The sequence below is a fragment of the Neofelis nebulosa genome, chromosome 6, assembly GCF_028018385.1.
Source record: "Neofelis nebulosa isolate mNeoNeb1 chromosome 6, mNeoNeb1.pri, whole genome shotgun sequence".
Lineage (NCBI taxonomy): Eukaryota > Metazoa > Chordata > Mammalia > Carnivora > Felidae > Neofelis > Neofelis nebulosa.
Window position 1 is genome coordinate 90,706,859 of NC_080787.1, and position 13,299 is coordinate 90,720,157.

Here is a 13,299-nt window from a genome sequence, read left to right on the forward strand (position 1 = left end):
CTGGAATTGTATAATTATTAAGAAGATGGATGGTAGTTTTGAACAGAAAGATTTAAAGGACTATACTTTTTTTTTTTTTTTCAACGTTTTTTATTTATTTTTGGGACAGAGAGAGACAGTGCATGAACGGGGGAGGGGCAGAGAGAGAGGGAGGCACAGAAGCGGAAACAGGCTCCAGGCTCTGAGCCATCAGCCCAGAGCCTGACGCGGGGCTCGAACTCACAGACCGCGAGATCGTGACCTGGCTGAAGTCGGACGCTTAACCGACTGCGCCACCCAGGCGCCCCAGGACTATACTTTTCCACACATGTGACAGGTGGGAAAAAAGAGGTCAGGAAGTGGACCGGAGGTATGTGCCAGGAGTTTAGAGACGCACACACAGCCAGTTTGGGAGTGAACCAGGCTGCCATTTAGTGAAGCTCTATTGTGACAAGGCACCTTCCATGACCCAATGACAACACCTTCACTTTGGGAGTGAAGAGCTACACCAGGTTTCTGCGTCCACAGCAGACCTCTTTACTACCTACATCAGGCCCCTTGTAGAGAGTCTCCCGTCTTTGGAATCAAGGAGTGTCATCTGAGAAGTCCCACACCTAGGACCTCCCTGTTTTTCATAATCCTGGTCTTAGGGGCAGAGAAAGAGAAACATTCTAACAGAAGATATAGCAAAAAGTAAACAAAGTTTTCCTCTTTCCGTTGCTAAGTCAGAAAGGTTACTCAAGGAGAATATGCAAGGATGTGTTTATACAGTGGGGTTAAGACTGGCTCCCTTGTGTATGAGAGAAAATGTAAACAGTACTTTAGATAAGCAACAATATCTACAGCATTTTGTGTGACCACTCTAACTTGGGTTGTTTCTTACACAATAAATATTTATTTATTTATTTATTTATTTACGAGAGAGTGTGGGAGAGGGGCAGAGGGAGATAGAGAATTTAAAAAAAATTTTTTTTTAACGTTTATTCATTTTTGGGAGACAGAGAAAGATAGAGCATGGGCGGGGAAGGAGCAGAGAGAGGGAGACACAGAATCTGAAGCAGGCTCCAGGCTCTGAGCTGTCAGCACAGAGCCTGATGAGGGACTTGAACTCCCAAACTGAACTGCGAGATCATGACCTGAGCCAAAGTCGGACGCTCAACTGACTAAGCCACCCAGGCGCCCCTATTTATTTATTATTTATTTATTTATGAGACAGTGTGGGAGAGGGGCAGAGGGAGATAGAGAATTTTTTTTTAAGTTTTATTTTCTTTATTTTGAGAGGGAGAGAGAGAGAATCCCAAGCTGGCTGTGTGTTGTTTGTGTGGGGCACCACCAGGGAGGGGGGAGGGGCTGGATCTCAGGAACGGAGAGATCACAACCTGAGCCAAAATCAAGAGTTAGCTTAACCGACTGAGCCACCCAGGTACCCCTGTTTTACTTTTGCAGTGGTTTTCCCAATTCTAGTGCAGGACTCCTGGGGCAGTATCATCACTTGTCTCCATGTATCTATAGCACTTTATATGGTAATTTGCAAATAGCACATGCTTAGTAAGTGTTTGTTGCTGACAATAAAATGCAACATTATATATTTTTTTGGTTTATTTTAAAAATCACTTGTACCTTAATGGAAGTTACTGATTTCTCAATCTCTGCTGCATTTCCACATGTAATCCCTTAAGCCTTTTAAGTAAATCCTCAGTATTAATAGAAATATGATTTTAATCTGGATTACCATGAAGCAATTAGATTTGGCACACCGTTAGTTGATAAAATTAGAGACATATAGCACTAGAAGAGACTCAAGCTTTGGCTCTCAAACAAATGCTGTCCGGGATAACTAATGGCTAATTTTATTTAAAATATTGCTATTTACTAAAATTACAGTCATGTATGTATGATGTATGGTTAATTCTATGTGAATATGTATTGTAAAATAAATATGGTTGATTATATGACTAGTTCAATGAAACAACTATGTTTTAAATATCTTTTTAAAAGTGTACAGATAGTACTTTAAAATTCTGTATGAGTTTGCTGGGGCTGCTGAACACACTACCACAAACTGGGTTTTAAACCATAGAAATTTACTGTTTTACAGTCCTGAAGGCTGGACATCTGGGATCAAGGTATAGGCAGGGTTGCTTCTGAGGGCCTGAGAGAAAATCTGAGCCAGGTCTCTCAAGTAGCTACTGATTGTTCGCTGACCATCTTTGGTGTTCCTTGGCTCATAGAAGCACCTCATTTCTGCCTTCATCTTCACATGGTGTTCTCCCTGTGTACATGTCTATGTCCTCATTTCCCCTTTTGATAAGAACACCAGTCATGTTGGGGGCACCTGGGTGGCTCAGTCGGTTAAGTGTCCAATTTCGGCTCAGGTCATGATCTTGTAGTTTGTGAGCTTGAGCCCCGTGTTGGGCTCTGTGCTGACAGCTCAGAGCCTGGAGCCTGCTTTGGATTCTGTGTCTCCCTCTCTCTCTCTGACCCTCCCCTGCTCATACTCTCTCTCTCTCTCAAAAAAAAAATTTTTTTTAATTAATTAAAAAAAAAAAAACACTAGTCATGTTGGATAAGAAGCCTACCTCACCCCAGTATGACCTTATCTTAACTAATTACATTCACAATGACCCTATTTCCAAATAAGGTCACATTCTGAAGTATTGGGAGGTAGGACTTCAACATGTGACTTTGTGGGGGTGGGGGAGGACACAATTCAATTCAACCCATAATACGTTCTTTCTTTTTTTTTTTTTAAGTTTATTTATTTATTTTGAGAGAGAGAGACAAAGTGTGAGCAGGGAAGGGCAGAGAGAAAGGGAGAGAGAATCCCAAGGAGGCTCTGCACTGTTAGCACAAAGCCTGATGTGGGGCTCGAACGCACAAACCATGAGATTATGACCTGAGCCAAAGTCAGATGCTTAACTGACTGAGCCACCCAGGCACCCCAACCCATCATACATTCTAAATCGTTAAAAAAATTTTTCTTTATGTCTAACTATTTACTTGTTCAAATCAGGTCCCATTTCCTTTCTTCTTTATGGGGAAAGTGGGCTTGATTCTGCTTCCTACCTATGGCAGAGATGAACCTTGCTTTCTACCCCGTTTTTAGCTCCTACTCAAAGTAGGAAGACTGACTCATGTAATCTGATAAACATTCATTAGGCCACATTCTTTTCGGTGAGGTTATTAGACCTCAGGATCTGGGCCTGAACCTCCTTCTTTCCCTTGTAGTTCTAACTGCCATCCTGAAAACAGATCTGTCAAAGGTTCTGCTCTTCTTCCTGGAGGAGGCAGGCCCAGCCAGCTACCCTGCTTGGTCAGATCTAGCTCCACAGCCAAGAAGCAGCTGGCTGATTTCCTTCCATGGTGCATCCATTCACATCACAGTGTTAGGGATGGAGTCAAAAGCCCCTTGCAAACACTGCAGCTTCTGGTCCTAAGTCCCATGCTTACCAGTCACCCTGCATTGGGATAAGGGGAGGGAGTGGTTTTTATCAGGGCCTTCCTTGACTTTAATGATCCCTGGCCCAGGTGAATGTGCTTCAGAGTGGTCTTTCTTTCAGCTGAAGGTGAGATCTTACACTTACGGATCTTACACTCAGGAAAGGAGACATAGGATGTCTCAGTGAAGCCATAAGTGTGGGCCCCATGCTCAAACTCAGTTTTGCCCCTGCATTCAGGTTTCTCAGGCATTTGATCAAATGTTAGAAAACCTGCTACATTGTTTCCCTGTGGCTCTTATTCCCCGCCCCCCCCCCCCCCCGCATGCAAACAACTCAGTGATATGGCAAGCCTGTTGGCATCTTTCCCTTTTCTTCCTCCATACCTCACTGCTGAAAACAAGTAGAATAATTCTCCACCAAGAAAAGCACTATATCCTCCAATATTCAGCCAAATGTCCTGCCACTTACTCGTTGGAGCTGTTGCTTCCTATCTGTCTATCTTGGCCCTCTATCCTCTCTTCATCTTTCAAATCCCTGACCTCCATTGCTGGCTTTTGGTAACTGCTTCTCCTTCTTGGATTTGTGATTCTGTAGAGCACTGTCCGTGATTTGCTGACTTTGGATTCCCACTTGATGCTCAGCCCTGAACACTCCTCTGTCTTTGACATTCTGTGTAGCTTGGGAAAACCTCTAACTTAGCCTCAGCTGTCAGGCCAGTCCTCCTTCTCTTTTTTTTTTTTTTTTAATTTTTTTTTTTTTCAACGTTTTTAATTTATTTTTGGGACAGAGAGAGACAGAGCATGAACGGGGGAGGGGCAGAGAGAGAGGGAGACACAGAATCGGAAACAGGCTCCAGGCTCCGAGCCATCAGCCCAGAGCCTGACGCGGGGCTCGAACTCACGGACCGCGAGATCGTAACCTGGCTGAAGTCGGACGCTTAACCGACTGCGCCACCCAGGCGCCCCAGTCCTCCTTCTCTTTAAGCCAGGGCAGAGGGATGTGGAGCCTCTCCTGCACACTCCTATTCTGGGTCCTTTGCCACCAGGAAGAAGTGTGTGATGGAGAAGCTATGCTATTGCTGTCTGCTTCTGCTAATTCTCCACTTCCTGGACCAGCTCTGAAGTTCTTGAGCCTCATCAAGCATGGATTTGTAGATGTTTATAATCTTGCTAAGATTAGGAAGTAGCATTAAAGGTGTATTACCAAATGGCCTTCTTAACATGCCTGCCCTGTTTAAGTACATCTAACTCCGATTACCCTTGGCAACACCCCAGCACTCCATTCAGTAAAATGAATCCTGCATATCCTCCTTGACAGCAGTGGATAATCAGACAAAATTGAGATCTGTTTGCACTTGTCTGGGAGACTCAAACTAATTGCTGTAGCCAGTCACTATCTTTGAAATATATGGTGGACCCCATCCTGACAGTTGCTGATGTTCATTTTTAAATTCATACATACCAGTGGTATGGCAAATATGTAACACTTGGATCTGCCAGGAGAAAGGTTCTAATTTGTAGAGTTTGTTCATTTACACAGTATAAATAGTGCCACCTTAGCTAATGTCAACCTGATGTTATAAAATTCCTGGAAATGTAACAGTAGCTTTTTGCAAGTGGTACACATTGGCTCCAGCACACTGCGGTATGGATGGGTGGGGAGGGGCAGTATGTAAGCTTTATTTTCATAAGTATTTGTTCATCTCAAATTCGTAAGAGTTAACTGTTTAGGACTAGAAAAGAACTCTGAGAGAAAGCAGTGATTTTGAGAAATGGCCTGGCTCAGATTATCTCCAGGTTTTTCCTGGGCACCAAAGCTTTCATCATGGGCCAGGCCCAGCACTGTTCCACCCAGGGGGAAGGGCATGGTAGGCGGACTAGTGGTCTTCAGAGATGCCCATGTCCCAATCCCTGCAATCTATGTTACCTTACATGGCAAAGGGGAATTAAGGGTGCTAATCAGCTGACTTTAAAATAGGGAAAGTATCCTAGATTATCCTGGGTGGTTCAATGTAATCACAGGTGTCCTTAGAGGTAGAAGAAAGAGACCCAGAGAGACAACAGCGTGAAAAGGATTTGGCCCAAAGTTCCTAGATTTGAAGGTAAAGGACCCACATGCAAAAGAATGTGGAGAGTTTCTAGAAGATGGCAGAGAAGCAAGAAATCAGATGATCTCTCCTAGTGCTTCCAGGAAAGAACCCAGCCCTGCTGACGATTTGGTATTAGCCCAATGAGGTCCATGTTGGATTTCCAACCTATATACCGTAATATAATAAACTTGCATTGCTCCAAACTCCATATTTGTGGTAATTTGCTACGCAGCAGTAGGAAACTAATACAAAGAGCTATCACTATTAAGCGCTACTGGGGACCCTCTGCATTTGCTAAGAATTTGCTTACTTTTGGCTCCTTAGCTAGCTGGCTCCAAGTCCTTGGTTCTGCAACCTTAACTGTGATTATTCTGCCTTTGGCCCTTTGATTTTAGTTACACAGCCCATTGAGCAGGTACCCAGCCTTGGTGCCCTGCATCGTATTCCTCGTGAGGGAAAAGGGTATTTAGTTAGTCATATACTCAGCAGTGTTCCTCTCTTTCCCATTTCCTCAGCCCCCACTGCATTCCATATTTCTAGTACCTAAATCCTGGATAATTACAATAGCCTTTCCTCCAAACCCTCCTAAGATCAACCCTCCTGAGATAAAAAATGAATGTCACCAGTGTCTCCTGACTAAAGTACAAACATCTTGGTTGGCATTCACAGCTTCCCTAATTTTGCCCCAGTCTACTTTACTGAAGATATTTCTTGATATTCCTCTACTGAAGTGTGTAATCCAATCACAATGATGCCTAAAGCTATTTTTCATTTCACGGCTTCTTAATTCATATCCATCCATTCATCTATCCATCCATCATCTAACAAATATTTACTGAGTGCTTTTCTAATACCTCTGCTGAGCATGGTAAATGGTACAAAAAAGTAAGACCAAATAAAACAAGTAAAACAATGGTTATGCTAACTAAAGAACTCACAGCCTAATGGAGGACATTAAAATTCAGTACACATAAATTCAGTAACTTATGACAATGGATGATAGTGATACATGCCAGGTACCCTGGGAGCTCAGCATAAGGAGGGGCCTAGCCTATCTTCTTTGTAATTCCTTCCTCCACTCAGAGACAGCTACACTTTTTTTTTTTTAAGTTTATTTATTTATTTTGAGAGAGAGAGTGTGTGTGTGTGCCCAAGCAGGGGAGAAGGGGCAGAGAGAATGGGAGAGACAGAATCCCAAGCAGACTCCATGCTGTCAGTACAGAGCCCAACTTGGGGCTCTATCTCATGAACCATGAGATCATGACCTGAGCTGAAATCAAGAGTCAGATGCTTAAATGACTGAGCCACCCAGGCACCCCAGAAGAAGCTATATTTTAAAGGGAAGGGCGCTATGCTTGGGAGTTAGAAACCTGGATTTCTGCTCCAATTGTATAATTTCTTGGTGAATTAGGTGAATTGCTGAGTACTTATTCATGATGGGATAAAGGTGATGTACAATACCATAGAATTGTGAGTAGCAAAAGTGTGAATTATTAATGCTCTGTAATCTTAAAAAGTACTATGTACACTTGATTCTAAGTTCACTTATGAAAGAGAGGAGAACATGCCACACTGAAATGTACTACTTTGGCCAAAAGATTATAATATATATATATATATATATATATATATATATATATATATATATATATATTTTTTTTTTTTTTTTTTTTTTTTTTTTTTTTTGCTGAAGGCAATTAAGCAGTAAACACATAAGGAGCTTCTTTTCTTCCCTCTTTTTTAAAAACACAGGACATAAATTACTCTTAGTGGAGGTGTTTCCCCCCCCCCCCCCAACCAGGAAGAGAACAACCCTTATCACTAGGGACAGAAAGTCAATATGGAGATGTGTCTGGACAAACAAACCTTACCTTTCATTAGTTTACCACTATATTGACTTTCCCATAACTGACCACTCCCAGGAATCCAAATTCCTTTTCCCTTATCTTGTCACTTCTCCACAATTTATTGTTTTTTGTTAAAATGGTATATAAACCCCAGGGTCTAACCATTTCCTTAGGCCTTCAGTTCTTTTCTATGAAGGCCTCTGTGTGCATAAACATTAAAATATTGACATCAAATAATATTTATATGCTTCCCCCCCCATTAATCTGGTTTTTTTTTTTTTTTTTTTTTTTGTCAGTTTAATTCATGGTCTCAGTTATAGAACACGAAAGGGTAAAAGAATAGCTTTTTTCCTTCCCTGCACTTATTCAGATAAAATCTATTATTTATGGCTTGGGTCATATGACATTTCCCCCTTCTTATGTATATATAGTATTATTTTTTAGTGGTCATCATTAAGGACTTTTCCCCCCATAAACCGCTTGTACAAAAATGTACAAGTCAATGAATTATTGTGACATGAACAATCCTGAATCTTTTCTAGAGTCAACAATATAACCAGCCCCCCAGGAGTCCTGTGTGTACCTCATATAAGCACTTTTGATGTGCTGCCATATTAAATTATATGGAACTTGAAGACAGGCATATTAGCCAAGATTCTTACGTTGGAAATGATAGAACTCAAAGTAACCTAGTTTAAACAGGAGATGACATGTTGCACACAAAAGCAAATCATGGGAAGTATGGGGATGGAGCTAGACTTGGGGTGACTGGGGATGAAAATACTGTCACTTTGTCTCTCTTCCTCTTCTCTCCTTGTTTTCCTCCCTCTCTGCATCTCTTTGAGTGATAGCCTCACTGTCTCAAGATGCTTCCTCCCAAACCCTTTTACTTTATAGTCTCAGACCAGAAAAGAAATTATCTTTCCTTGAGTTAAAAAAGAAAAACATCCTGGGGCACCTGGCTGGCTCAGTTGGGAAAGCATGTGACTCTTGATCTTGGGGTTGTGAGTTTGAGCCCTGTGTTGGGTGTAGAGATTAAATAAATGAACAAGAAAGAAAGAAAGAAAGAAAGAAAGAAAGAAAGAAAGAAAGAAAGAAAGAAAGAAAGAAAGAAAGAAAAAGAGAAAGAAGAAAGAAAAAGAAATCATTGTTACACTATATGCTAACTAATTTGGATGTAAATTTTAAAAAATAAAAAAGAAAAGAAAATAAAGGCAGACATTCTGGCAAAAAGCCCTATTGTCTGGCTAACCTGAGTTACATGCCCACCCCTGGGGTCAAGGTAGAGGGTTTGTTACCAGAAGAAGGATGAGGCAAGAGAAAGGTGCTGATAACAACAGACAGTAGCCACAACACGGGGATCATTTCCTGTTCAATGCCCCAAGTGATCATTACATTCCCTAGAGAGAAGGCAATCCCCTCTTTAATGTCGCAGGAGTCCTGTCATCGTAAGGGAAGGCAAAGATGAGAACCGTGTTTAGGATAAAAACATCAGAGGCCTGGTGATTTTTAAGGACAGAACTGCTTTTGTTCTTCAGACTGTCTCATAGGCCTGCTCTCTGCGACTCGGGCTGGAGTCTAGAGATGGGTCTCTGTTTCATCACAGTTGACATTTGGGGCCAGATACATACTTTTTGTTGTGGGAGGCTGTCCTGGGTTTTGCAGAATGTTTAGCTGCATCCCTGGATCTACTGTCTAGATGACAGTAGCACCCTCCATCTACAGTCATAAGAAATAATAATATCTCTAGACATGATGTCCTCTGAGAGACAAGATTGCCTCTAACTAAAAACCATTGGTCTGGAAGAAAGGAGCTACTTAAAAAAATAATAATAAACATTAAAAAAGGTAAGTGAAGAGGAAAAGAGCTGATGTCCAAGGCAACAAGGGGAAGAGCACTTACTGGGTCTGCAGCAGAAAGGTCGCCCCCTGTGTTCCCAAGGATGTGTTGGGAAAGTTAACAGAGCTCCCTGGTAAAATTCATCTGAGACAACTTGAAGTGGGATTGCTGGTTTCTGTTAAGCAGACTGGCTGAAGCTGGAGAAATGGTTTTGTTATTTTTCACAGTTATTATGACCTATTTTACCTTTAGATTGAGGTGACTGGGAAACTATTAAAGTTTGAATGAAAGGATAATTTTAATGAATAGAGTTAACATTTTTTTTTCTTAATGGCATGATTAAATTCATACATTACTGCTGTGGAATTAGAATTTTAGAAGTGTCAGTTACATTAATCTACATTATACTACTGTAAAATCGTGATGGATTTCCTGGGAAAATGGATCCCACACAGATCCTTCTAAGATTAGAAACTAAAACTTTCATGTATCATCGAGTGTTCAATTTAAATTCCATGGTAAATGGCCTAACCATGAGAGAATTATCTAAACAGGGTTCCTGAGATATCTTTACATTCAATGGGCTACTCACCTCTTTTTGTAAGAATTTATATCATTGGAAAGAACTTGTATTATCTTGTCTTAAAATAACAATTCTGATTCAACCTGAAATGTGCTTTGCAGCAGTAAGGGAGCAGGAGAAGAGATAATAAGAGAGAAAAAATGCAATGCTTCAGGTAAGTCTCCATTTGAAAGATGAAGATCATGAACAGCTATTGTTTTTGGCCTGTGTAGCATCCCTTGCCCCTCATTTAGGGAAGAGAGCATCGCTGCTCCTTTTGGGAACTACTCCTTCCCCATTCCATTCCACGTGGTCCTCTCTTCCCTCCACCCCACCTCCCCACCGCATACTGATGGGCTCAGAACCTAGTCTGGGCCAGTTAGACTGCCCTGGCAATTTGCATCTTGGATGGAGTGATGTTATTTGAGTTCCAAGTCCTTCTCAAAGATTGGCTATTTGTGTTTTCCCTCCTGCTACTTCAATTCTCTGAGCTACCAGTATCCTTCCCAAAATGTATATTCCTGCCTAAGTGATCCAGAGTCAGGTTTTGCCACTTAAAACAGAAGCCAAGGAATCTGTAACTGATGTTGGAGACTTCGACCAAAATATTGTGATTTGTTTCTCACTAAGGCTAAAGAGAAAGGGAGACAGTAAGGAAAGAGTATAGTATCAAAGCTAACAGATAGTCTCTTCTGGCCACATGTTGGAAGTATGGGATCCATTTACACATGTTTTCTTTCTTTATTTTTTTTTTAATCTTCCACTCACATTAAGCTTATGTGTAGGTATAGTTATGTAGTTGCCAATGTGGCTTGATTGATGTCAGGATTCCCAAAATGGGGGCGCCTGGGTGGCTCAGTTGGCTAAGGGACCAACTTTGGCTCAAGTTATGATCTCTTGGTTCATGAGTTTGAGCCCCTCACTGGGGTCTCTGCTGTCAGCACAGACTCTGCTTTGGATCCTCTGTCTCCGTTTCTCTGTGTGTGCTCTCTCTCTTTTTCTCTCTCTCAAAAATAATAAACATTAAAAAAAATGATTCCCAACATGTTTAAGTAATTTTTTCTGAATATGATGCCTACTATTTTCTTTTATTCTTTTTTAATTTTTTTAGTGTTTATTTATGTTTAAGAGAGAGTGAGAGTGAGTGGGAGAGGGACAGAGAGAGGGAGACACAGAATCTGAAGCAGGATCCAGGCTCTGAGCTGTCACCACAGAGCCTGACATGGGGCTCAAACTCATGAACCATCAGATCATGACCTGAGCCAAAGTTGAACACTTAGCCGACTGAGCCACCCAGGTGCCCAGATGCCTACTAGTTTCTAAAATGCAATTGAAAGTACTATAATATCCATTTTTATAAGTAAATTCTAAAAAGTGTTACTTTTCATTTACAAATGCATTTTAATATTATACATTGTATTTTTACTCATCAAAAGTTACAAACAGCACAGAAGGTTATAAAATAAAATACAAAAGATCCACATCACCCCTTTTCCCAAAGAGAATAAAAATTTCACATCTAGGGTATTTCTAGATATAATTAATATGTTTTTGTTATTGGTATTTCTTAGTACTTGGGACTATTCCTCATTCAACCGAGTAGGCATTTTCTAAAACTTGCTTCAAAGAACGGGTGACAGTAGAGAACACACCTTGGGAAAGAAACAATAAGCCAGATTTGCTTCTTATGGGTTTCAAAAGGCTAGGTCCCAGAGGAAAAGCAGGGTCTCTTGTGCACCCAGAAACAAAAACACTTTAGGGGAAGAACATGATGAGGAGGAAACTTCTGAACTGGGGGAGATCAGCTAGGCTTCCTTGAACTGAAGTGACAGGAAGATAGTAAAGATATAACAAAGATATCCTGGATCCTGCTTCAGATTCTGTGTCTCCCTCTCTCCGTCCCTCTCCCACTCACTCTCACTCTCTCTTAAAAATAAATAAACACTAAAAAAATTTAAAAAAAGAAAATAGTAGGCATAATATTCAGAAAAAAATTACTCAAACATTATGGTCCCTGGAGCCAGGACAAGGGGCCTGGTGGAGAAGAATCCTTAGGAGCTGAGTTGGCATCCGGAGACACTATCCTCCACCACAGTGAGCACTGCCTATCACCCAGGCTTCATTCAGCCGAGCCCAATACAACTGTCACCTGTGCTAAAGAGTGCCAGCCTTTCTTCCCAGTAATGTCACATCACCTTCCAAGATGCAGCGAGAGAGGACCCATCCGTGCCATGAGAGGGGCCCATCCTGACCCTGTTGATGGCCTAGGATGTGTGCAAGCCCCCTGGATCAGAAGGTCTGTGGTAGTGGTGTGACGGGAAGTCTCAGGATCTGTATGTAGGGGAGGCTGAAGGAAGCCAGCTTGAGATCCACCCTTGTCTTCCTGACCCAGTAAAATGGAAAAACACATGATTACACACACACCTCTCTCCTGCCTTCCCTCTCTTCCTACTTTTACACAAACTAGATCATATCCCTATTGATTTTCAACCTGCTTTTTTTTTTTCCTCTTAGTGATATATCTTTGGCATCAGTGTGTACAGATCTACTTAATTTCTTTTAGTGGCCACTTGGTATACTAATTATTTGATTTGTCTCCAAATGATGGACTCTAGCTCTCTCCCTCTCCCTTTCCATCTTTCCTTCTCTCTCTTTTGGATATTACTAAACTATCATGAGTGTCCTTCCACATAACTTTTTGCACTTTATTTGAGGTAACTGTTGTAGGAGGTCATGGAGATGATGTGACTGCTGGTTGAGAAGTCAATTGAGTTGGGTCCAGGCAAGTGGAGACTCGTCACCACCTCCTCTGTCCCTGGAAGGTAAATTCAGCCCACCTTTCCCCATAGTGGGAGCCATTGCAAGGACATAGGCTTGGATGGTACACATGATTGAACCCAGTCAAGGCCTCTGTATACACTTTTAAAGTTCTGGTAGGCCACCAGAGACAAGTCTCTTATGTAAGTTCCCTTGCTTAGTAAACCTGCCCCCTCACAATCTGGAATGTTCTGCCTCTTTTCTTTGGTCTCTCCTTGCCCTCCCTGTTTGGGGGCCAGTTTGTGAACCAACAGTAACCCTAGGATAAATTCTTGCAAGTAGAATTGCTATACCAAAGGTATATGCGTTTTTAATAAAGTGTAAATATTGACAAGTTGTCATCCAAAATGTTTGTATCCTCTTGCAATAACTCACAAGTTATTTACCCAGATTCTGTCAAACACAAGGTATTATCATATTCTTTACATCTTTGCCAACCTGATATATTAAAAAGAAACCTGATTTATTTTAAAATTTGCCTTACTCTAATAATGACTACAAATCCCTTTATATTATGTTTGTACTTACTTAGTACTGCAATTAAAATATTCTGTCTTGTGGGTAAAGACAATTTTCTATTCAGTATATTCAGCAAATCTTTAGTAAACATCCATTATGTGTCTAGTTGATTAGACTGAATTAGACTGAAAACAACGTAAGCAACACCAATGCTTGGTACCAGAGAATGTGGCAGAAAATATACACAATAAAAATGTTAATGGGAA